Raw genomic sequence first — 22538 nt, forward strand, 5'->3', positions numbered from 1 at the left:
GGTCCCACTTTCAGTGAAGGTTCAAAGCAGCCACCCGGTTGGAGATAAGCATCTCCCCTACGCTGGGAAAGAGAAGGGCAAATTACATCCATTTAGCAAAAGAGAGTAATGAACAAAATAGCAAGGAAACGGACATCAACTTGGGGTACACAGTAGACGAAGGGGGCATCGGTGCCAGCCAAGGGAAAACGCGTGTTACCATGTTCTAAAACAAAGTTGGTAGCCACGTGTCACCAACTTCTAAAGAAGACAGCTTACAATAAAAGGTGCTAGTGATTTAATATCCTTAAACCAGAGGGAAAAACCAAAAGCCTATGGAAAGGGGGAGAAGTAGAGAAACGCTTGTCTCCGTTGGGCACAGATTTCACATACTCATGTACAAATCCTTGGCCATAGGCTGTCTCATTCAAACATCACAGCCACTTTGTAGATGAGGACTCTTGGGTCTGAGAGCTGCCTTAGTCATGTCACACAGCCAGTAAGTGGCAGAGCAGAGAACCAGATTCAGATTCTTTTTCTAATTCTGAGGGTGATTCTTTCTTCCACACACATTCCTGGGAGCCGCGTGCCCTGAAGGGAACAGGGAGCCCCTGGATGCCACGGAAATACACAGTAACCCCACCATGCGCCCTCTCTCCGTCTAGCCCCCACCAACTGATGCATGCTGCCTTTTATAATTCCAGTTTTGAGCCACATCGGTTTAATATCAACCTCCCCCCCCCCCCCCCCGTAGTGTCAGAAATCTTACCAGATTTGCTATCTGATCCTTTCTCATTCTGTTTTATTGCTGGAACAATGCTCAGTCTACTTTGAAGTGCTAAGGGATGAATGGGTCATACTCTCAGCCCAGATACTGGAACTTACCAGGGGCCTCTGGAGATGAAGGCTTAGCCGAGATGTCTCTACTGTTCCCCAAACCCCAGGCATCTCTTGTCCTCCTCCCTGGCAACCTTCATGAGCAACTTCTCTGACATCCTGCCAGACAAATAAAGACATACTTAACTCTTTTCCCTTTTCTACTAAAATGGAAACAGGTTATACACACAGCCAAGCATTCTGGGTTTTTTACTAACACTTTGAGCAGAATAATAGATCTCTGAGACTGATTCACAGGTTTCTTTAAAAAAAAAAAAACAAAAAAAAACACCAATACATCTGACATTATTTTAATGGCCCCAGAATATTTCTCTCTATGAATATGCCTTATGTTATTTGACCAGTGTCTTTCTAATAGATATTTGGTATGTTTTTAATCTTTTTCTATGTGAGCAATACTGCGATTTGGGGCATATCTGTAGGAGAAATTCCTAAAAGTAGTATTGTGTCAAAAGATATGGGCTTTTGTAAACCTGATAATTTGCTTTGCAATCCGTACTGGTCTATATTCTCACCAGCGGTAGAAGAAGATGCCTGTTCCCCATACCCTTGCCAACACTGTATAAAGCTAGATTTCGCTCTCTCTCTCTCTCTCAAGGAGAGAGAGAGAGAATCTTAAGCAGTCTCCACACTCAGCGCAGAGCAGCACACAGGGCTCGATCCCATGACCCTGGGATCATGACTAGAGGTGAAATCGAGAGTCAGACACTCAATCGACTAAGACAGCCATGCACCCCGAGCTAGTACATTTCCACAGTGGGCAAGAGGCAAGAGGGTTGCCCACGTGGGGTGAATAGTAGAGAAGCTTCTGGTGCCTGTAGAGAAGCTTCAAGGCACTGGGAGCTGCCCAGGAGAAGAAATGTGGCTGCCACAAGAGACATGAGAAGCTCTGAGACCAGCTCTACCCACCTCTCCGTCCTGCCAGGGTGAAGCCAGCAGAAACGCCCCCGAATCCACAATGACCTTAAGGCTGGCGCCAAGATACGTTTGCATTTCATTGAGGGGAAGTCAAATCCAAGCACGTGAGTCAATCCCAAGTGCTCATAGGCACTTGCCCAGGTTTGCTGATCTCCACGCCCGGGTAACCTGTTGACTCTCTAGCATACAGCCCGGTGAGGTGCCAGCAATGATTAATGCTCTCTCTACTGGCAGGGGTCTGGTTTCTCCAAAAAGATCGTGAGGTCTGAGAGAGGAGGTCTCCGTCTTTGCCTCCCCCCTCCCCTCACTACAGCTTGCAAAGGTGGTTTGATGTGTTGGAGCCCCCGTAACGGCCTCTGGCCCCTGTCTTCTGGCCTTCTGGTCAGCAAAGACAGGCTTCTCTTTAGCTTTCTAAAGACAAGGCTGGCTGTTACCCTTGTTCAGCGTCAGGCCATTTTCTAGCCACGTCCACTCTGCTTCGTCGTGGCTTAGATACCAGAGTGAAGTGTCAGGGGCCAGAACTGACCCCTTACCTGCCCGATGCTGTTTGTCCCTCCCGAGGGACAGGTGAAGATACAGCTTGTCTTCCCGACAGAGAATGACCGAGTGATGGACCGTTGTCTGTAAACAGCTAAGGGATCCTAATGCATCTCGATCTTCTCTGTGACAAATCCTCCCTGCCCAACCTGGCCGGAAACATACAGCCGCCCCATGCGACCGACATTCATGGGAGGAGAAGGGAAGCTAGGAGGAGAGGGTGAGAGGCGCAATGTACTGGCCACAGAGTAACTGAATCAGAAAACCCCAATATTAGAGCTTCAGGAGGCTTATGTCAACCAGTCTCTGCGTGCCACCACTGAGAAAACTGAGGGCAGCCAGGTGGGGGAAACTCATCACAAAGCAAAGTGTCTACCATCCAGAGCGGATCTCCACTGATCTGGGATGCCTCACAGCAAGGCTGTATGACTTTCAGAGAAATTGACCTCTCCGCCTTACGATGACTGGTTGAAACATTCTCCTTCACCTTCAAGTATGCTATGACACCAACCCAATGGATGAATACAGACACAGAAGGTTTATGGAAGGTCTGGATGCTTCTCCCAATCAAGCCAAACTTAATGGTACTCAGATGAGCCTCCCTCAAGAGCACATGCCTTGGCACATAGGTCCCCAGTGGGAGTATTGTGAATACCTTCCAACACGATAATCGTTAACAACAAAAATACACTTTGAGTCATATCAATTAGGAAGAATACCCTTCAGGACGATTTCAATGACTTTTGAAGGATCTTGATGGTCTAAGTAAGAAAGCCCCTACCATGTATTATTACCATCAGCAACACGTGATGCTTTACTCTCACGTGCTATCTCTTCCCACCCAGCTAGGTCCCAAATCCTTTTTCATTAAAAAAAAAAAAAATGTTTTGGCTTCTATTTCCATTATTGGTAATTTTATCACTGGGCTTTCCTTGCTGTGCATGTCAGGCTCAAATTCCAACAACCGGCTAATAGCCACCAATCTCTAGCATCATTCCAGACCCAATAAGCATTATTTTGACATTCTAATAGCATCAGGTGCAATTCTCAGACGTGTATCTTTAAATATATGGAGACAGAGTCCCCCACACAGGCACAGCCTATAAATCAATATCAGACACTAGCTGGGTAGTATATTGATGATATCGGTTGTTAACATGTATACTCTGGACAATATTTTATTCTTTTAGCAAAGGTTCTGATTTGTCTTCCAGTCTAGCTATTTAAATGGCTTTCCTGAAATCCCACCAGCAGGAACAGAGACCTTTGTGCTAATGTTTATACCCTTCTCAAGGATCCTCTTTCAACATCCATATCCCCGAGGAAGGAGGAAGGACATCACGTCCCTGAGTCCTAAAACTCAACCTAATCTGCTACTGAAAACCAGCTTTTCGCCAGTGTGCCAGTCCCTAACTGCTGTTGACTGACCTCTGTCTCCCACCAGACTGTGCATTTCTTGAGGACAGAGGCTATGTGTGTTTCATTCATGAGTATCTCGAGGCCTCAGCATGGTGCTCTGCACACAGGAAGCGTGAAATAACTATTTACGGAATGAAAAACACATCGGCCTCCTATACCAGATCCTTCTCCCTAGACTAGTAGTTCTTAAGTCTAATGACCTCTTAAAAAAAAAATCCACAGAACCCCCCACCCACATAATAACAGGTTAGACTTTTCCAATCTATTGGTGAAGACAATGCATAATGGCCAAAGTTATGTTGAATTCAGTGGGACATCGCAATAAATGCCGATGTCATCAATCACCACAGCACCCACATATATTCAAAGGCTTGGTGTGCATGTGGCTTTTCAGGCCTTTGCAGCCTCTCTGAGGCTTCCCACGCCTGCCACTCGGAAGGGATGATGTCCTTAAGGCAGGAGAGAACTTTCAAAAGCCGGGGGACTCAGGTTCTCCTAATTCACAATTTTGCCGAGGGAAAGTCCTGTCCTTCACGCTTGGTGAAAAGTAAGAATGAGGCTCAAATGAGGGGTGGGGAGAACAATGTAATCAATACCTGCAAAGGAAATTAACCCCCCCAGAACTCACCAGTTCTCATTCTAGTGGCCGGTCCCCCCTGAAGTCTAGTGCTGATGCGTAAAAATAATCACCCTCTCTGTGTCTTCCGGCTCGACTGGGAAGCTTTTAAAGGGTGTTCATTTTACCAAGACAGGATCACTTAGTCAGCAGGGAGAAGAGGGAGGCCAGGAGCACAGATGGGGATGTGGGCTGCAGGCCGATGTCTCAGAGAGTCTGCAGCTCCCACGACCAGCGTTCAGATCTGTGGATCTGTTCCCCCTCTTCCCGTTTGGTGCCCATCCCCACGAGCCCATTGCAAGGCAGCTCGGAACGGAAGTCGTGCTACCTGGTGCCATCCTCTTGAAGCAGAGATCCCAAGGGACACCCATCAACTTCTACCCAACGTGGCACCAGCTCTTTTGTCCCCACCGCGGTCATCCCCCAAGCGGGCCTCACCAGAGCCTCAAAACTGGCTCTCTTATCCTTCCCCGCACCCCTCTTCTCCCTGCTGACTAAGTGATCCTGTCTTGGTAAAATGAACACCCTGTAAAAGCTTCCCAGTGCTGTTGGGATAAAGATGAACCCCCAACCTTTGCTTTCCCAAGTCCCATGGGAGAGCACCCTGCCTACCTTGTGTCCTCATCCTGCGCCTTTTTCCAGTGGATTTGCTCCAACCCCATCGGCTCACCTTCTGGTCTCTGTCTCAGACGTTCATACATGCTGTTCCCTGTACCTGGTATCTTTCCAGTCCCTGCTGTTGCCTAGACAATTCCTACGCCTCCTTCAGCGGCTCATGCCAAACATGGCTTCCTAGACGAACCGTTTCATGACCCCAGGACTAGGTCAGGCCTCCAAGTACATCCCCCTGACGCCCCCGACACTTCCTGCTGACACGCTGAGCTGTCTGCCTCCCTTTTGGATCAAGTTAAAGCTCCCCTAACTCCAGCTCTGAGCGGCCCCCGCACTGCCGAGGGTCAAAGCCCTCTGCTTCCACTTGGAGGTCACCTCTGCTGGCGTTTGCAGCTTCACCGTGACCTCTCACATCAAGCCAACCGGCCTTTGTCTATACAGAGATCCCAGTTCTTTGATGTCTCGCTGCCTCTGTTCTCAGCTTCCGACGAGAGACCCTGGCCTCCTGCATCTGTTGCCAGGTTCAGAGGCCTTGGAGCTCTGCTTCTGACCCTCCGAGCAATTAAAGAACAGCAAGGTAAAACCCCAAATGCAAAAGCCCCCCACCCCACCTCCCCGCCCCTAGCCCACTCCCTGCAGGCCCACCATCAGTTAAGTTCTTTGTGTCTTTTAAGAAAGAAAGGGAAAAGTAAACTATTTCCACCAAATAAATACATATACAACATGCACCTAAGTATTTTTTTCGGATCCTTTTTATTTATACCAAATGTATTCTGATACATTTTGGACTCGGGAAGCATGGCACTAGTCATCATCCTTACCCGAATTTCTAGTCTTTTCCTTTTTCGGTTTAAATGTCTGCACAATATTACATGACATAGCTATACTATTATGTTGTTATATCATAAGCCTCCATTATTTACTTACCCAGTCTCCCATAGATAGTTTGCTTCCATTTTTTGCTCTTATGAACGGTGCTGCGGTGAGTATTTTCCTATACATGTTTTCGTGTCCTTTTGTGAATATATCTGTGCGGTAAATCTGCAGTAACAGAACTACTGGACCAAGAGAGAGGTACTTGCGATTTTAACAGATATTGTCAAGTTATCCTTTAAAAAGCAGACCATCAACGCTTCCGGCAACAGTGTTTGAGAGTGGTCGGGCTGCGAGCGGCCTGACCGATACTGGATGTTGACCAGCTTTTTAATTTTTGCTTAGCTGCTCACGGAGAATTGATACATCATCTACCTTCTACAGTCAGGAGTGAAGTTGACCATGTTTTCATGGCCTTGTGTTTTCTGTAAACTCCGCGTTCGTATCCCTTCCTAGTTTTCACGTTGAATTATTCAATCCTGATTTCGAGGAATGCTCTGGAAACGGAAGAAATGGAGTCGAGTTCTGTACTGCTATTTTTTTTTTTTTTTTTTTTTGTCTTTTGACTTTATCATTTTAATCCTCTAATGTTAGAAATCCTTGGTCTTAGGCTTTGCGTGCTGCTAAGAATGCATTGCCTGGCCCCAGATTATACACATTTTTATAAATTTTCACAAGCCGGACAATTGCTGCAGGCTGTTGTGAAGGTTCAACCTAGTGTTTAGCGCTCCTTGGCCCCCTTGGGACATCACAGCTTCACCAGAATGCTGACAGCCTATCTTCCTTTTGCTAGCTGGGATTTTCCCCTGCTCACAAATTCAGCCACAATAAGGCAGAGAAAGACAGATATCCTATGTTTTCACTCACATGTGGAAATTGAGAAACTTAACAGAAGACCATGGGGGAAGGGAAGGGGAAAAAAACATAGTTACAGGGGCGCCTGGGTGGCTCAGTCGGTTAAGCGTCCGACTTCAGCTCAGGTCACGATCTCGCGGTCCGTGAGTTCCAGCCCCGCGTCGGGCTCTGGGCTGATGGCTCAGAGCCTGGAGCCTGCTTCCGATTCTGTGTCTCCCTCTCTCTCTGCCCCTCCCCCGTTCATGCTCTCTCTCTGTCTCAAAAATAAATAAACGTTAAAAAAAAATTTTTTTTAAAAGAAAACATAGTTACAAACCAGAGAAGGAGGGAGGCAAACCATAAGAGACTCTTCAATACAGAAAACAAGCTGGTTGATGGGGGTGGAGGAGGGGGAGAAATGGGGGATGGGCATTGAGGAGGGCACTTGTGGGGATGAGCACTGGGTGTTGTATGAAACCACGGATCACGGGAATCTACCCCCAAACCAGGAGCCCACTGTATACAGTGTATGTTAGCCACCTGGACGATAAATTACATTTAAAAAATAAATAAAAATAAATAAATATTAAAAAATAGCCAATACACATGAGATGAAGTCAATTGATTTGTTTTTCCCCTCTTTCCAAACTCTCAGCTAGGTTGTTGGCTACTTTCTGTTGCCCTTTACACAACCTGGATTGAAGAAGACACCCCATAAACTCAGGTCTCGTTAAAATCCTGGTCTTCAAACGTAAGAATCTATTTGAACGCTGTTCTTAAAGCTTTGGGAGGAAATGACTTCTCCGGTGTTCTTTGGTCTTCTGCGTGCCCCGCCTCCAGGTGAACCATTCCTAAGAGCCGTGGGTGTTTTTCTGATGGCCTGTGGAGTAGCTTTCTACTTGTGGGCGCAAGGGGTGAATGGGGGGTGCCGGGCAGGTGACTATTAGAAGAAATCCCAGCAGCACAAACCCGGGAAGATTCAGTATGTCTACATTTCTGGCATCATGGGACTTCTACCGTGACGTTCAGATTATAAAGTGTGGAGTTTTGCAGTTTGTAAAAACCTTTTCTGTAGATCAGCCCATTGCTGTTTTAGGTAGCAAGACTGAGGAGAGTCATGACGTTATTCCCTGCTTTTTTGTAGGAAACGGAGGTTGCTTCAGCTCAGGTCATGATCTCGCGGTTTGCGAGTTCGAGCCCCGCGTCAGGCTCTGTGCTGACAGCTCAGAGCATGGAGCCTGCTCTGGATTCCGTGACTCCTTCTCTGTCTGCCCCTCCTGCTCACGCTCTTTCCCTCTCTCTCAAATAAATAAACATTAACAAAAATGTTTAAATACAGCATATTGTTAAATTTGCACTTCAGATAAATAATGAACAAGTTTCGGTATAAATATGCCCCAAATATTGCATGGGACATATGTATACTAAACATTCATCTGAAATTAAAATTTGATTTAAAATTTTAAAGTTTGGGTATCGTGTGCTTTTTTTTTTTCTTTTTTTGCTAAATCTGACATTTCTAATTGAGGAGAAACTGTTTGTCAATAGATACAACAAATTTGTGATTCCCACCGTGTAACACTTAAGATCTCATAAGCAAGGAGTGACATCACACTAAACATTAATCGCACAGTATGTATCAAAGTCGTAAAAATTACAAAAGCTGTGAGCAATTATTTACCTGTAAAGATGGTCTTTGCATCATTGTTAATAATTCTGAAAAAAAAAAAAGGAAGCCCCTGACTTACTTCAAAATAGGGTTTTGGCGAATGATAAATTCAGCCAATGGAACACCATGAAATAAAATGGAATCCAAGGTTATTTTTTTATTTTTTTATTTATTTATTTTTTTCAACGTTTATTTATTTTTGGGACAGAGAGAGACAGAGCATGAACGGGGGAGGGGCAGAGAGAGAGGGAGACACAGAATCGGAAACAGGCTCCAGGCTCTGAGCCATCAGCCCAGAGCCCGACGCGGGGCTCGAACTCCCGGACCGCGAGATCGTGACCTGGCTGAAGTCGGACGCTTAACCGACTGCGCCACCCAGGCGCCCCCCAAGGTTATTTTTTAAGAGTGTTGATACGGATACTCCTTGACACGGAAGCATGTTGAGGAGAGAATATTGAATGAAAAATACAGGTTGCCAAGCTATCGTATTTTTGCAAAAACAATTGTGTTTTGTCTCTTAAAGCACACTTTTCCCCCTCCTGTTTTAACATCTCTGAAATTAGGATGCCTTTAGGATTAATCACGTCGTCCTTGCTCTTGGCCAGGCGGCAGGTGGCAGATAGGATGTAATTGACACGCGTGTGCGCACGAGTGCTCCGTCATTGCTGGTCATGGTGTCTCCTCAAAGGAGTGACCTGCATAGTTGGGACAGCATGTTTTGAGTTTGCCATTTCCAATGTCTTCCAAGAGTACGTTATAACTCATCACCGAAATAAAAAGTTATTTTCGGGCGCCTGGGTGGCTCAGTCAGTTAAGCGTCTAACTTGGGCTCAGGTCGTGATCTCGTGGCTTGTGGGTTTGATCCCCGCGACAGGCTCTGTGCTGACAGCTCAGAGCCTGGAGCCTGCTTTGGATTCTGTGTCTCCCTCTCTCTCTGTCCCGCCCCCCCCAACTCACACTCTGTCTCTGTGTCTCAAAAATAAACATTAAAAAAAATTTTTAAGTTATGTTCTACGCAGAAGCATGAAAACAAAATAGAAGGACCCAAGTATTATTTTAGTGATAAAAAATTTCTTTTTGTCACGGAGAAACAATCACAGTTACATATTTTCTTGCAAAGCAAAAACAACCAAGTGCTTTACAGAAGCCAGGAAGGAAGATACGAGTAGATGAAGGGGTGTGATATTTTGTTGTATTTCGTAACTGAGACATGGGCAAAAAGATGGTCTATCACAGGCCAAGTAAAGCAATGGAAGATCATTAATTTGTTTCTGGGCCAGTTAACCAGGGACAGGGAAGCCTGGGCAGAACGAGGGAGGAGAGCCCAACCCCGGCGCTGGGGACTGTGGCCGCCATGGCTGTCCTGTTGACTTCTGATCCAGTCCAGGCTGGGATCCAGGCAGCTAAAGAAGGCAGGGAGAGTTTGAGAAGGCTCCACATGGTGTCTGGGGCTCCCAGGCTGTCCCTCTCAAGGGCCAAAGGAGCTATCTGAGCAACAGGAGGAGGAATGGTTGTGGCCAAAAAGGTATCAACAGACAAGTAAGGAGCCCCCACGTGATTTGTATTTCCTCTATCATCTGGAACTTGCCCTGGCCGTTTGGGAGACTCGGGTAGAGGGGAATCCTCGGGGCTCAGGGAAATACCCCGATCTGCCCTCTAGGCTGGTTCCAAACCTCAGACCCAAGGTCTTTCTTCCTTAGCCAAGTGAGGAAGGCAGTTTTCAGCAACTGGTGTCTACGGTCCCAGCTGCAGAGAAAGCAGGAGCCATTAAGGAATAGACCCGTGGTCGCCCATGATGATAAATCATTTCTACACCCACCCACTACCGCCCCAAACCAACGGAGGGTCTCTCCTCTCAAGCCTTCTTCTGTAATAGCTGCTTAAGAAGAGTAGTAATATTTATCCACTGCATACTAAACATTTTGTGTACATCATCTCATTTAATCCCGGCCATAGTCTGGAACGGTAGGTGTTATTATCTGAACTTTACAGATTAGGAGATTTAGGCTCAAGTTCACCCAGAGAGGAAAGGGCAGAAACAGGACTCAAAACTTCAGGTTCTCTGGCTGCAAACCCCCTGCTCTTAACCACTGCTTGTACATTTCTCGGAACAAAGACCCCTGACTGCTCTCTGCCCACTCCTTTCCAATTCCTCTACTCTCATTTTACTCCTGCTTCTTGGGTCCGCCTCCTCCCTCCCCTTCCCACTTACATACCAAGCAGACTATGAAAGAGGTACCTCCCATTCCTCCCATTGTGCCCTGTGCCCACGGCGGGTGCTCAGCCCTGTGTAATTCCCACAAAGCCCTGTGTCTCCCAGGGTGCCTTGTGCTCACAACAGGAGCGCTTGAGCGGCCCCGTGTGACACCCACAACCCCCTGTTCCTCCCATCATCGCCTGTGCTCATCCTCAGGAACTCGGCCCTGTGTGTCCCCCACAACCCCCTGTGCCTCCCATCATCCCCTGTGCTCACCGTTAGCAGATAAAGTCTCCTCATTGCTACCTTGGGTCCAGCAGCTCCCCGTGGCTGGCTGAGTTAAGCCCTTCTCCTCAGCCTGACGGCCGGGCAATGCTTGGATCTGTGCTCGTGAATGCACGACCTGGCCTAAGCCCAGGCCCAGGCTTTACGACTGCCTCCCTCCCGTGGAGGGCTGGCTGCGCCTTAGGTCCGAGACCACCGCTCTGACCCCGGGGCCCCATCCCTACCAGTCGCTGCGGTGTTCGTGTGCATGTCACCTCGAACACAGGGTGAGTTAGCAGTTCTAAAGCCCTGTCTCGAATTCACCGGGGGGCTCCTTGAGGCCTTGCCCCCCTTCTGATGTGAGCAGTCACAGGCGGTCTGTCTAGTGTGCCCAGGAAGTCCACTCCAGGCCCAGGATGGGCGCTCAGCGCAAGCCCTCCTGGACCGAATTTGTGTTGTAACCACACGGATCCCCTGGCCTGACATTTCGACCTCAGGAGGTGACAGAGGAGAACAGGAGAGGAACGAAGGGGGACAGCATGAAGCCGTCTCGGGAGTCCAGGTGTGACAATAAGACCACCGATCGAAGAGCTAGTTGGGCACCTGGCTGAGTGAGTTCTGGCTTCTGTCGTTCGAGACAAACCCCATGCCGACTCCGCTCGGGTCTGAAGGTGCGACAGAAGCAGCTGCAGCCAGGATGGAAGGCAAATAAAGTACCTTAATTAAAAAAAAAAAAAAAAATCACTTTAAACTCCGTTTTCATTTAGAGTAATTCTTGGGTTGATTCTATCAAAACCTGAGTGTGCCAGGTGGTGAGGGGGTGCGGGCTGAAGAGGAGACGATGAGAGTAGAGAAGCTTTTGTTGGGAGGTGCTGTGGACAGACCTCAGGGGAGACCCGGGGTTGGAGGTCAAAGCTCTCGAAGGCCACCCTGTGCCAGCCAGGGGGGAAAGGCCCTGGGGGGTAGGGAGCAAGGAGAGGAGAAGGGGGAGAAAGTGACCTGCACAAAAGGATGTGTGTGTGTGTGTGTGTGTGTGTGTGTGTGTGGCAGGGGGAGGTGGCCCTTAGAGAACTCTCCCTCAAAGCGGGGTCTCTGAGAAACACGCTCAGGGGTGAGCACGCCGGCCCCAGTGCATAAAAGGAGCACGTACCCAGGATCTTCCCCCAGACTTCTCAGCCTGACCCTGGACTTCGAGGGAGGCAGAGGGCGGGTTACTACAGGGACCAAGTGGCTCAGAATTTCCTGCCAAGGTTCAGTTTCGAGGAAGCCATGCAAGTATATATATTGCTTTGTGAACGGGCCTTGACCTTCAAGAAATTGTAGCAGAGACTGAACCTGGAGTGCATTTGGGATTGTCCGAAGTGTGGGGTTAAGATCCTGGCCGTAAGTTTGCAGTGTGTATGAGTGTGTTTTGTGTGGGGGGGGGCGGGGCGGGGGGAGTTCCCTACCACCAGGCAATTCTCAGACACCAGGTGGATGTCCTACAATTCAGTTCTAACACTGTCTGCCCGGAGGTGGCGTTGGATCCCACAGGGTAAGGGACGTCTGACGCTTCCCTCTCCTTACCACGCTGGCCGTAGGGACCTTCCTCCTGCTGTGACACACACCCAAGCACGCAGGCTCCACTGCCTGGAATTTCTCTTCTCCCTGGTGTCCTCAGGGTTCACTTTTTTTTTTTTTTTTTAACATTTATTTATTTATTGTCGAGAGACAGAGCATGAGCAGGGGAGGGCAGACACAGAATCCGAAGCAGGCTCCAGGCTCCGAGCTGTCAGCACAGAGCCCGACGCGGGGCTCGAACTCACAGACCGTGAGATCATGACCTGAGCTGAAGTCGGACGCTTAACCGACTGAGCCACCCAGGCGCCCCACAAAGGAAGGTATTTCAGTGGATATCGTTGGTTGCTTGGTTTTTGATGCTGTATATCCAGTCTCTAGAATATTTGGCATTATTCTGGATAGTGCTGAGAACACTTTGGCCTTCAACAAGTTTTTCTTTGATGAATAAGTGAATGAGGTCTCATTGGAGATTCTTGTTTGATGTTTATAGAAGATTTACTTAGAGAGTATTTGCTCAATTTCATGAGGCAGAGGGAAGCCAGGTTGAAGGATTTTTTTTTTTTTTAATGTTTATTTATTTTGAGAGACAGCACGAGCAGGAGAGGGGCAGAGGCGGGGAGGGGATAGAGAGAATCCCAAGCAGGCTCCACACTGTCTGCATGGAGCCTGACTCGGGGCTCGATCTCACGAACTGTGAGATCACAACCTGAACTGAAATCAAGAGTCAGGCGCCCAATGGACTGAGTCACCCAGACTCCCCTGAAGATTTTTAAAAAGGCTTAGGGGCACCTGGGTGGCGCAGTCGGTTAAGCGTCCGACTTCAGCCAGGTCACGATCTTGCGGTCCGGGAGTTCGAGCCCCGCATCAGGCTCTGGGCTGATGGCTCAGAGCCTGGAGCCTGTTTCCGATTCTGTGTCTCCCTCTCTCTCTGCCCCTCCCCCGTTCATGCTCTGTCTCTCTCTGTCCCAAAAATGAATAAACGTTGAAAAAAAAAAAAGACCAAGGCTGCTTGGTATTCTTAAAAAGGCTTAAAGGGTCTGCATCTGGGCCTCTCTCGTTAGGAGTCCCAGAGGAGTGGCCAATGCCTGGAAAACCTATCATGGAAACATACCATTTGACAGTGGCTGTGAGCATCTAGATTAGTTTTGTCATGTAAGCAGTGAGGGGGGGGGGGGGGGGGGAAACCAAAGACAAGGCACAAGTCTTGACCAGATCGTAGTTTTCAAAAAAGAAAGGAGAAAAGAAAAGAAGCTCTACAAAAGAGTTTGGAGATACTTGGGAAATTTGAAAACGAGCTACATATGAGATGCTATTAGGGAATTAGTGTTAATTTAGCCTTCCACCCACTCCCGACAGGCTCCTGCCCCCCATGCCTTCCGGAGTTCCGAGCCTGTTGCCACCATGAGAGCAGGACCTTTAGTGGGAGAAAGTGACCTGCGTGGGACTTAAAGTGATAAAACCAGTACTCGCTGTCAGAACTGTGTGTTTTCACTGGGGCCCTGGACCATGACACTGGTCTGAAAACGATTTTGATTCTCTAGATAGTAAATCTGGGGCTGTCACAATTCGGCATCCTTCCCGTCCCTCTGTGCTTGGTCCTTTCCCACACCGGGTAAATTCGACTCCTTCAGTCTCTTCCTGTCTTAGTCCAATAAACCAACAATTTGCCCAACAGCTCATGCCCTTTGTCATCGCTCTCTGCCCATCTTTGTTCTTCTCTACTCATTAATAGAAACCAATTCATCTGTTTCACCTAAGGTTTCAGAGTGAATGACAAGCAAGTATTCCCAGCTTTGCTCCTCAGAGAGGAAACTAGAGTCCCAGAAATATAAAGTGTCTTGTCCAAAGGCAGAAAGCCACATGGCAAAGAATCTCACACGCAACCCAGGATTTCCAGCTCCCAAACTTCCGCTTCCCTCCTGGCAAAATTCGGCATTCTTCACTCAAACGGAAGGCTGTTTTCCATTTCCAAAAGTCTGCTGCTCCTGGCCAAAAGAGAAGAAAACGGAGTCACCCACAGGGGGTGGGGTCTGTCTTTCCAGCTGCCACCAGGGGACACTTACCTGCTTCTGTTTTTCACTGTTCCAGAAGCCCTGTCTTGTGGCCTGAGTACAAACATTAGGGAGGCAGACATGCCAAGTTGAACTTCAAACTTGCAGGATTCAGTCTATCTTATCTTAAAAGAATGCATCCCCTTTTATTTAAAAAAAAAATTTTTTAGGGGCGCCTGGGTGGCTCAGTCGGTTGAGCAGCCAACTTCGGTTCAGGTCGTGATCTCGCGGTCCGTGAGTTCGAGCCCCGCGTCAGGCTCTGTGCTGACAGCTCAGAGCCTGGAGCCTGTTTCGGATTCTGTGTCTCCCTCTCTCTGACCCTCTTCCGTTCATGCTCTGTCTCTCCCTGTCTCAAAAATAAATAAACGTTTAATAAAAAAATTTAAAAAAATGTTTTTAAGTCAATTTTAAAGGCAGCTAAGGTGGAGATTGTGTCATTTGCTGGAAGAAGTTTGTTGAAGATTCTAAATAGGACATAATTTATCCTTTCTCTGAAGTCCAGAATCCTTGCAAATGCCATGCCTGGGAATTTCAAGGAAATCATCTAAAAGTTGAACATCCGTCCTCGTCACGGTTTTCCAAGCAAAGGGAAAAATGCAACTTGCATGGACCAGAGAAGCTGGTGAAAACGACCCAGATGTTTTCTGCGGTGAAGCTCAGGAGTGAGGGATTTGTCCTGCCCTTTGAAAGAATGTCTCCTTGGGAGGCTCTGGGGGAACCGGTTTCCCTTTAAAGGAGAAAAACCAACAGTGATTCTGAAAAGAAATACGATTGTTGCAACCAGGAGAACAGTTTGAAAACTAAGAAGCAAGTTAACCACAGGCAGTGCCCGCCACACAAACTTCACAATATCACGCTGCCGCCACAGCCGTGGAACAAAGCTGCAGTGCACAGGCCCTGGCGATTTCCACGGGGCTCCGGAAGCTTCCCATCTCGGGATGAGTATTTGGGCTTTTGCCATAGGAATGTGTCGGCCTTTGGAAGGTCACAGCCAAACCCCTCAGCCCTCCTGGGTAAGACTGGTCTTTTCTAGGAGTTTGCAGGGTGACCCCAGGTGGTCTCGGGCCACCAGGGGAGGGGACCCCCCCCAGGCACTTAGGGAGCAGTGGCGGGACCCAACAGCAGGCGACTCTTTGGGGTCACTTCTTGGGACCAGTTCTTAGAGGAAAAGATGCCACAGCATCTTTGCTTTCACCTGGAAAGAAACGGGGGGTATCTAAGAGTTAGGGGAGGGCGAAAGGAAAACACCTAGTACTTAAGGCCGCACGGTGCCTCGGATCGCCACGAGCTCGGACCGGGATAACCAGCCCTCATTTCACGTTGCATTTATTACCAGAGAGGGTGACAAACAGCTCAAGAAAGCAGAATGACCAAGTGGCCCGAGGAGGGAAAGAAATGATCAGAGGCATTAAAAGTAACAGCAGCGACGTGCAGAATCGTTGAGTCGCTATGCTGGGCACCTGAAGCTGATACCACACTATACGGTCATTATACGGGGATGAAAAACAAATGAATTGGGGCGCCTGGGTGGCGCAGTCGGTTAAGCGTCCGACTTCAGCCAGGTCACGATCTCGCGGTCCGTGAGTTCGAGCCCCGCGTCGGGCTCTGGGCTGATGGCTCAGAGCCTGGAGCCTGCTTCCGATTCTGTGTCTCCCTCTCTCTCTGCCCCTCCCCCGTTCATGCTCTGTCTCTCTCTGTCTCAAAAATAAATAAAAAAAAAAAACTTAAAAAAAAAAAGAAAGAAAAACAAATGAATTTTAAAAATAAAAATAATAGCAGCTCACAGACTACGTTTAGGACCGACGGCAGCCCCCGCGGCGGTTGACTTTACTGTCCCCCCTACCAGTCTGTAAACTCTGTCGGTCTTGCTCACCATTGCATTACCAGAGCTTAGCAGATAAGGAGGGGTTTAATAAATAATTGTTGGTGTGAACAAATAGATTGGAACTACGTCAGAAATGACCCGTGCGAGAGGAGAAGGAGCCTGGCTGCCAAATATCGGTCAAGAGCTCCCAGTAGGATGAGTCAAGAATATATCTTTTGATTTAAAGGTTCCTATAACCAAGTGGCTTCTCTGACGCTAAGAAATCTGAGGAGACGCCAATGTCCTAAACGTCGGTGTTCCTGTAAGGAAAGAGTAAAACGCTGGGGTTTCTGAGCGGAAGCCTGTGTTCACCAGGAACAACGGGCCCGGCTTTCCCCGACGGCCTCCGTTTCTGCCTGTACCTCACGCCGCCACGGGACAGAGGGGGGCGCTGGGCTTTCCGGTCTGGCTTAGCGTGCTTGACCAAAGGTGACGATGACTTAGTGGGCTAAGGTCATGCTCTCCCTGCCTCCCAATCAATAATTTAATGTGACTTATCAGAAAGAGACAGAACTGTTTACTTTAAAACCCCGGATCCCATAAAGGGAGAGGGAAAGACCTAAAACCCACAGAAGCTCGGGGCTTACGCCCAGGCGGCCCGGCACAGCCCAGCAGAAGTGGGGGGTGGTGGGGGGCTGGAAGGTGCCGTCCACTGGCCAGAGAAGGGCCCAGGTCCAGGCCCAGGCCCGGGCCCAGGCAAGACAGACACGGACTGGAAGGTAAGCGTCCCCTCCCCGAGCACCTAACAACTCCCCTGTGTGAACCGAGCTGTTCTTTGGGGGGGCCACAGACTCTCAGAAACAGAGGTGTGCCGAGTCCCAGGGGTTTCCAAAGAAACCCGCACAGCACCTGAGCAGCGGGAAGTGTTACCTAACCACAGCCTATTTGAGTTTGTCTGCAGTGATGATTGTGTTTCCTCAGAAAGCCCGAGAGAGCCGAACACCTCTCTGGGGGTTCCAGCAGCGGAAAGGGCAGCTAGGGGGGAGTCGAGGGCCCAGAGGCGGCCTGGACTTTTGTGTCCTCGGGCCAACACGGAGCCCTTTCCTGTTTTATGATGGTCTGATTTAACAATAACACCAAGGCCTTCAAACAAGACCCCACCAGCAGGATAATTGGAATGAGGGGGTTTGTTTGGCCAGGAATCCTGCCCCTTCCCCATGCTTTGGGGCTAGCATGCCAGCAAGGCTCCCCGTGTTTCGTTCTGGTGCTTCTGGAACGCCAGCCTCAGAGTCGTTCTGTCCAGCCTCTGGTTCCCTGGACAGCCCTGAAAACAGCTGGACGCTTGCACAGAAACAAAACCAGTTTCTAGGAATCCCCAAGCCTCCGCAATTCTCTTTAAAAAGAGCCTGTTGAGACCCCAACTTGCCTGAGAATTTTCCCGATGATCCTTCCCTCACTCCTGGTGGGCAATAAATGTGGATGATAAATGCAGGCATAAGGAGCTTTCCAGATGTTTCCCTTGTAGATGGATTGCAATGAAAAAAAGAAAGAAAGAAAGAAAGAAAGAAGAAAGAAAGAAAGAAAGAAAGAAAGAAAGAGAAAGAAATGGGTCTTTGCTCTCTGTTGACAAGAACATTCTATTTTAAAATTTCCATGTACTTTCAAAATGACAAGGCTCAGGTATGTGCTACTGACTTCCTTTGCCTTTATCTAGACTATAACAGCCTAGAAGAATCAAGCTGATGCCTTTAATACGTCTGTTTGAAATGACAGTAATTGTGAATTTGGAATTCAGAAAAAGCATCTCCATTTATCTTTTGCTTTTAAATTTTTTTTTTTCAACGTTTATTTATTTTTGGGACAGAGAGAGACAGAGCACGAACGGGGGAGGGGCAGAGAGAGAGGGAGACACAGAATCGGAAACAGGCTCCAGGCTCTGAGCCATCGGCCCAGAGCCCGACGCGGGGCTCGAACTCCCGGACCGCGAGATCGTGACCTGGCTGAAGTCGGACGCTTAACCGACTGCGCCACCCAGGCGCCCCTATCTTTTGCTTTTAAAGAAATGTTTGGTTTTAATGCTGATGGGTTAGGTTTGCAGTGAGGTGACACTTCACAGACCCAGCAAGCACTCAGTCCTCTGGGGTTGGCTCTAGAACATTCTCAGCCGGTGGGAAACAAAATCTAAAAGCAAAGACAAGCTGCTCGCACCCAGATCCGTTGTGAGAAAGAATGGCGAGTTTTGGGGTCTATCTGGTACTTTGGAATCTAAGACAACTAGAAAGGAGTCGCAACGCATAACGAATACAGTTGCAAAGGCCTCTTCCTTAATGAACTCACCCTCCCCATTTGTGAAAAGAAATCCATCACATAAAAAAGGGAGCAAACCCAGGCTAGCCTGTGTTTCACACCCCGGGCTCAGTGGGAAAACTGCATTCTGAATTGACCACAGCAACTAAAAACGTCTAGACATTCAGTCCAGGTTGGGATGGCGAGGAACAAGAGAGGGGGACACGGCACAGAAATTTAATTTTAATAGACGGCCATTTAGGAATGCCTCACACGCGACCTCTCTCCAGAAGTAAGAGGATCCCAGAAGTAAGGATCCTCAGGCCTTTTATTTTATTTTAATTTTTTTAATGCTTTTTATTTATCTTCGAGAGAGAGACAGAGAGAGCACGAGCAGGGAAGGGCCAGAGAGAGAGGGAGACCCAGAATCTGAAGCAGGCTCCAGCCTCTGAGCGGTCAGCACAGAGCCCGACGCGGGGCTCGAACCCACGAACCATGAGATCATGACCTGAGCCGAAGTCCGGACGCTTAACCAACTGAGCCACCCAGGCGCCCCCCTCAGGGCCTTTCCAGCTGCAGAAAACTATGCTGGCATTTGCCCACGTTACCCTGAATAACATTCAACGTCTTTGCCTCATGCATTACTTTTTTTTTTTTTTTTTACAGGAAGTAACAGGTGTAATCATTTCCCAACCTGCTTCTAAACATCCTGTTCTTTATTAACTGGTACTATTTAAGGGCAGTTGTTAAATTTGAAAATACTAGAACAAAAGATTTTTTTTGCAAGCTGCCCAATGAGAAATGTCTTTGAAATTAAAAAAAAAAAAAAAAAAAAAGAAAAAGATCCAAGTAGATCCTGGCATTAACCACTGCTAATTTTTTCAATTATGGTATATTATTGGATGGCATTTGAAAACAACTGAAAACATTCTACTTGCTTGTTTATACTGTTTTGCCAATTGACATGTTAACCTCTCCTACGGAAACAAAGAAATAATGAAAGCTGAGGGCCATTCTATGTTTAAAAATCGTTCACAAGGCTGAGAACATAATAGGCACTCAATAAATACGTGTTTTTCGATGGATGCAATAAGACGATAAAATTGTTGTTCTGCATAATAAAGTCTTTCGCTAATAACTTGCCAGGAAATTAGCCTGAAGCTTCTCTCTCTGCACAGCACTAACTTTGAAAGCTTGGCCCCAAAGAACTGTAAGCTCTAACCTCCCAATTTCAGAACAGTGTTTTTGCAAGAAGGAATTTTTATTACAGAGTCCGCCAAAAAAGAAAGAAAGAAAGAAAATCTTTAAAAAAAATTGTTTGAATTCTAATTAGTGTTCTCATTATGAAAGTACCACATTGATTGCAGAAATGAACAAAGGCAGAGAAGCAAAAAGGAGGGGGGAAAAAGCCAAACTAGAATTCCACCACTCAGAGATAACGAGGGTTAACATCTGATGTTTTTGCCCCAGACTTATATGCACTTTTCACTGAAAGGAGCTCATACTACGAATGGTATGTTTTGTAAACGACCTGCTTCATTCAATAAAATACCTTGAATCTTTTTCCAAGTCAGCAACCGTTTTTCTACAATGTCACCTTCAATGACTAGATTATATTCTACATGTATTACCTACCTTTTTCCTCTCGTTGGCCATTTGGGTTGCTTGTAATGTTTGCTGTTATACACAGTGCCTCTGTGGACAACCTTATAGGTTGTCTACAAATTGGTAGACAAGAAAATCTTTTCTCCAAATTCAAGGGCTTTTTCCTTGAGACAATTTCTTGGACCAAAGAAATAGAAGTTCTGGTAAATAGAAAGTGGTTTGGCAAGCTTTACCTGGAACGCGTTAACTTCCTCCTCTCTTCTCCCCTGTTTACTCTTGCTTCCCTTTTCTGTCTTTTGCAGGTTGTGGAGACGCCTCAGGCACCAGGGGCCACCCGGAGAAGTGGAGACATGCTCAGACCCCGCTGTGAGAGCCTGAGAGGTGAAATGGGTCCAAGCCTTTGCCAGATGGAGAGTTCTGCAAGCACGGAGACCTTTCTAACTAGTGACTTGTTCACCTCCCAGTGCTTCTTCCTAACTGAGGCCAGGACATTTCTGGAGTCTCTTGTCATGGTCAACAACATCCCATGAGAGACCGGGAAATGGGGGTTTCTGTTGTAAGTCCCGCAGGCAAAGCCAGAGCAGATGAGCCTGACTATGGGGGAGGAACCCTAGATAGTTCATGACAAGAGCGTGTCCACCATGGCTGTGCCCAGAGTGCCAAGAGTTGGCATGACGGGGGCCATCTGGACTTCTAGAGTTTGTATTCGGTGTGAGTCATGGCAAAGCCATCTGAAGAGAGCAGGGCTACCAGTGGGCCATGTGGCACGTTCCTGCTACCTTGCAAATGACCGCACCCTGTCAGGGCAAGTGAGAGTCTCGGACTGAACCAGAAGAAGTCAGTCGCTTCACAGGAGGGTAAGCAAATCAACACACTCAAGAAGGTAAGGAAAAAAGGAGGCAGGGTTCAACATCCAATCCCATGGAGACTGAGAGACTTTTGTAATGTGCTAATAACTGCACATTCTAGGTTGAAGAGGGTGATTTCGTGGTCTGCATATGAATAAGAGCCATTTTTACGAAAAAAAATGCCAAAGCGTGCATATTCAGTTGTTAAAAAGGAGCCAGTTTTATGGCCACAGCAAGGTTCTGGCCAAACGGTAACCACTCAGTTATCCTGGGGGTAAAAAGAAACCGGCCCCCAACCTTTGCCTTTCCTAGCATTTGGGGGAAAATAAAGGATTAGGTGAAAATGGTTTATTTCCTCTTCTTCTCCATCGTGGGCAGGAGTTCAAATAGCAGTTAGAAACCATTTTTAACAGGAAACCCAGGAAAACAGAAGGGACTGATTCATAGGAGGCTCCCTTTTGCTAGAAAATGAGTATTATTAACAAAAAATTGAACAGTTCCTCTCTCTCCATTTCCCCCCCTCTCCTTACCTCCCTTCATCTCCCACCCACTACTACGGTGGAAAATGACTATGGCGAATAAGATTTAAACCCTGAGCACCATTGGATGCCTTCGCATCCGATACATGTTCCTGAGAGTAAATTACAGCACATTCAAACGCCACATCCCCATGCAAAATAATGTCAATCTCCTTAGACTGCAGAATTTGCTGGCACTGGATGGGGATAGACGAGGAGGTAAGAGCTGAGGAGGACCCATCGATCTGGTCATATTATTACAGTTTATAATACGGTCTTCCACGGAGTCTTTGTCTCCTAAAATCAGTTCCCGCTAGGGATTCTTTTTTTTTTTTTTTTTAATTTTTTTTTTTTTTTCAACGTTTATTTATTTTTGGGACAGAGAGAGACAGAGCATGAACGGGGGAGGGGCAGAGAGAGAGGGAGACACAGAATCGGAAACAGGCTCCAGGCTCCGAGCCATCAGCCCAGAGCCCGACGCGGGGCTCGAACTCACGGACCGCGAGATCGTGACCTGGCTGAAGTCGGACGCTTAACCGACTGCGCCACCCAGGCGCCCCGGGATTCTTTTGCTCTTAACCCTCTTAGCAAATTGATGCAAACAGATTTCCCATCCACTTCCATAGGGTGTTTCATTTCTGCCGGTGGGAGGCCTTTGCGGGGGTGGTAACCAAGCACAAGGCAGCGGGTCCCTTTGGTTGCTCAACTGTTCCCGACAGAAGCCTGACATCTTTGTCTTCCTGTTGCTCAAGACGCTCCCCGGTCGTGACCCCTGTTTTCTCTGCTCAGGTCACTCTGTGGAGCTGGGAAGCTTCCCTGATGGTGGCCACGGGCAATGGTGGAATGTGGAGGTGATGTTAGCACCTTCGTGGCTCCAGATTTTCCTTAGCAGAGCTGTGGAGTGTGACAATGGTGTTTGTGTGCAAACTGTCAAACGCCATTATCACACTAAATAGCTACTGTTAGGCAATCCCTCCGCTCGATAAATGCCTTGGCATCCGTTCGGTTTGGGCAAGAAGGTTTATGTTATAGCAGTGTGTGTTCCCAGTCC

General features: G+C 47.8%; 2 long non-coding RNA genes across 2 annotated transcripts; one reads left to right on the plus strand and one right to left on the minus strand.

The window, feature by feature from the left end:
- Window positions 1–262: 262 nt before the first annotated feature.
- Window positions 263–5210, minus strand: LOC123588206. The gene is made up of 3 exons (XR_006707748.1): window positions 4979–5210; window positions 865–975; window positions 263–570 (listed from the first exon to the last, which is right to left on the minus strand). It is a non-coding gene; the product is annotated as an uncharacterized LOC123588206 (long non-coding RNA).
- Window positions 5211–16405: 11195 nt separating this feature from the next.
- Window positions 16406–21315, plus strand: LOC123587861. The gene is made up of 2 exons (XR_006707568.1): window positions 16406–17009; window positions 20424–21315. It is a non-coding gene; the product is annotated as an uncharacterized LOC123587861 (long non-coding RNA).
- The last annotated feature ends 1223 nt before the right edge of the window (window positions 21316–22538 follow it).

This window comes from Leopardus geoffroyi, chromosome D3, assembly GCF_018350155.1.
Source record: "Leopardus geoffroyi isolate Oge1 chromosome D3, O.geoffroyi_Oge1_pat1.0, whole genome shotgun sequence".
Taxonomy (NCBI): domain Eukaryota; kingdom Metazoa; phylum Chordata; class Mammalia; order Carnivora; family Felidae; genus Leopardus; species Leopardus geoffroyi.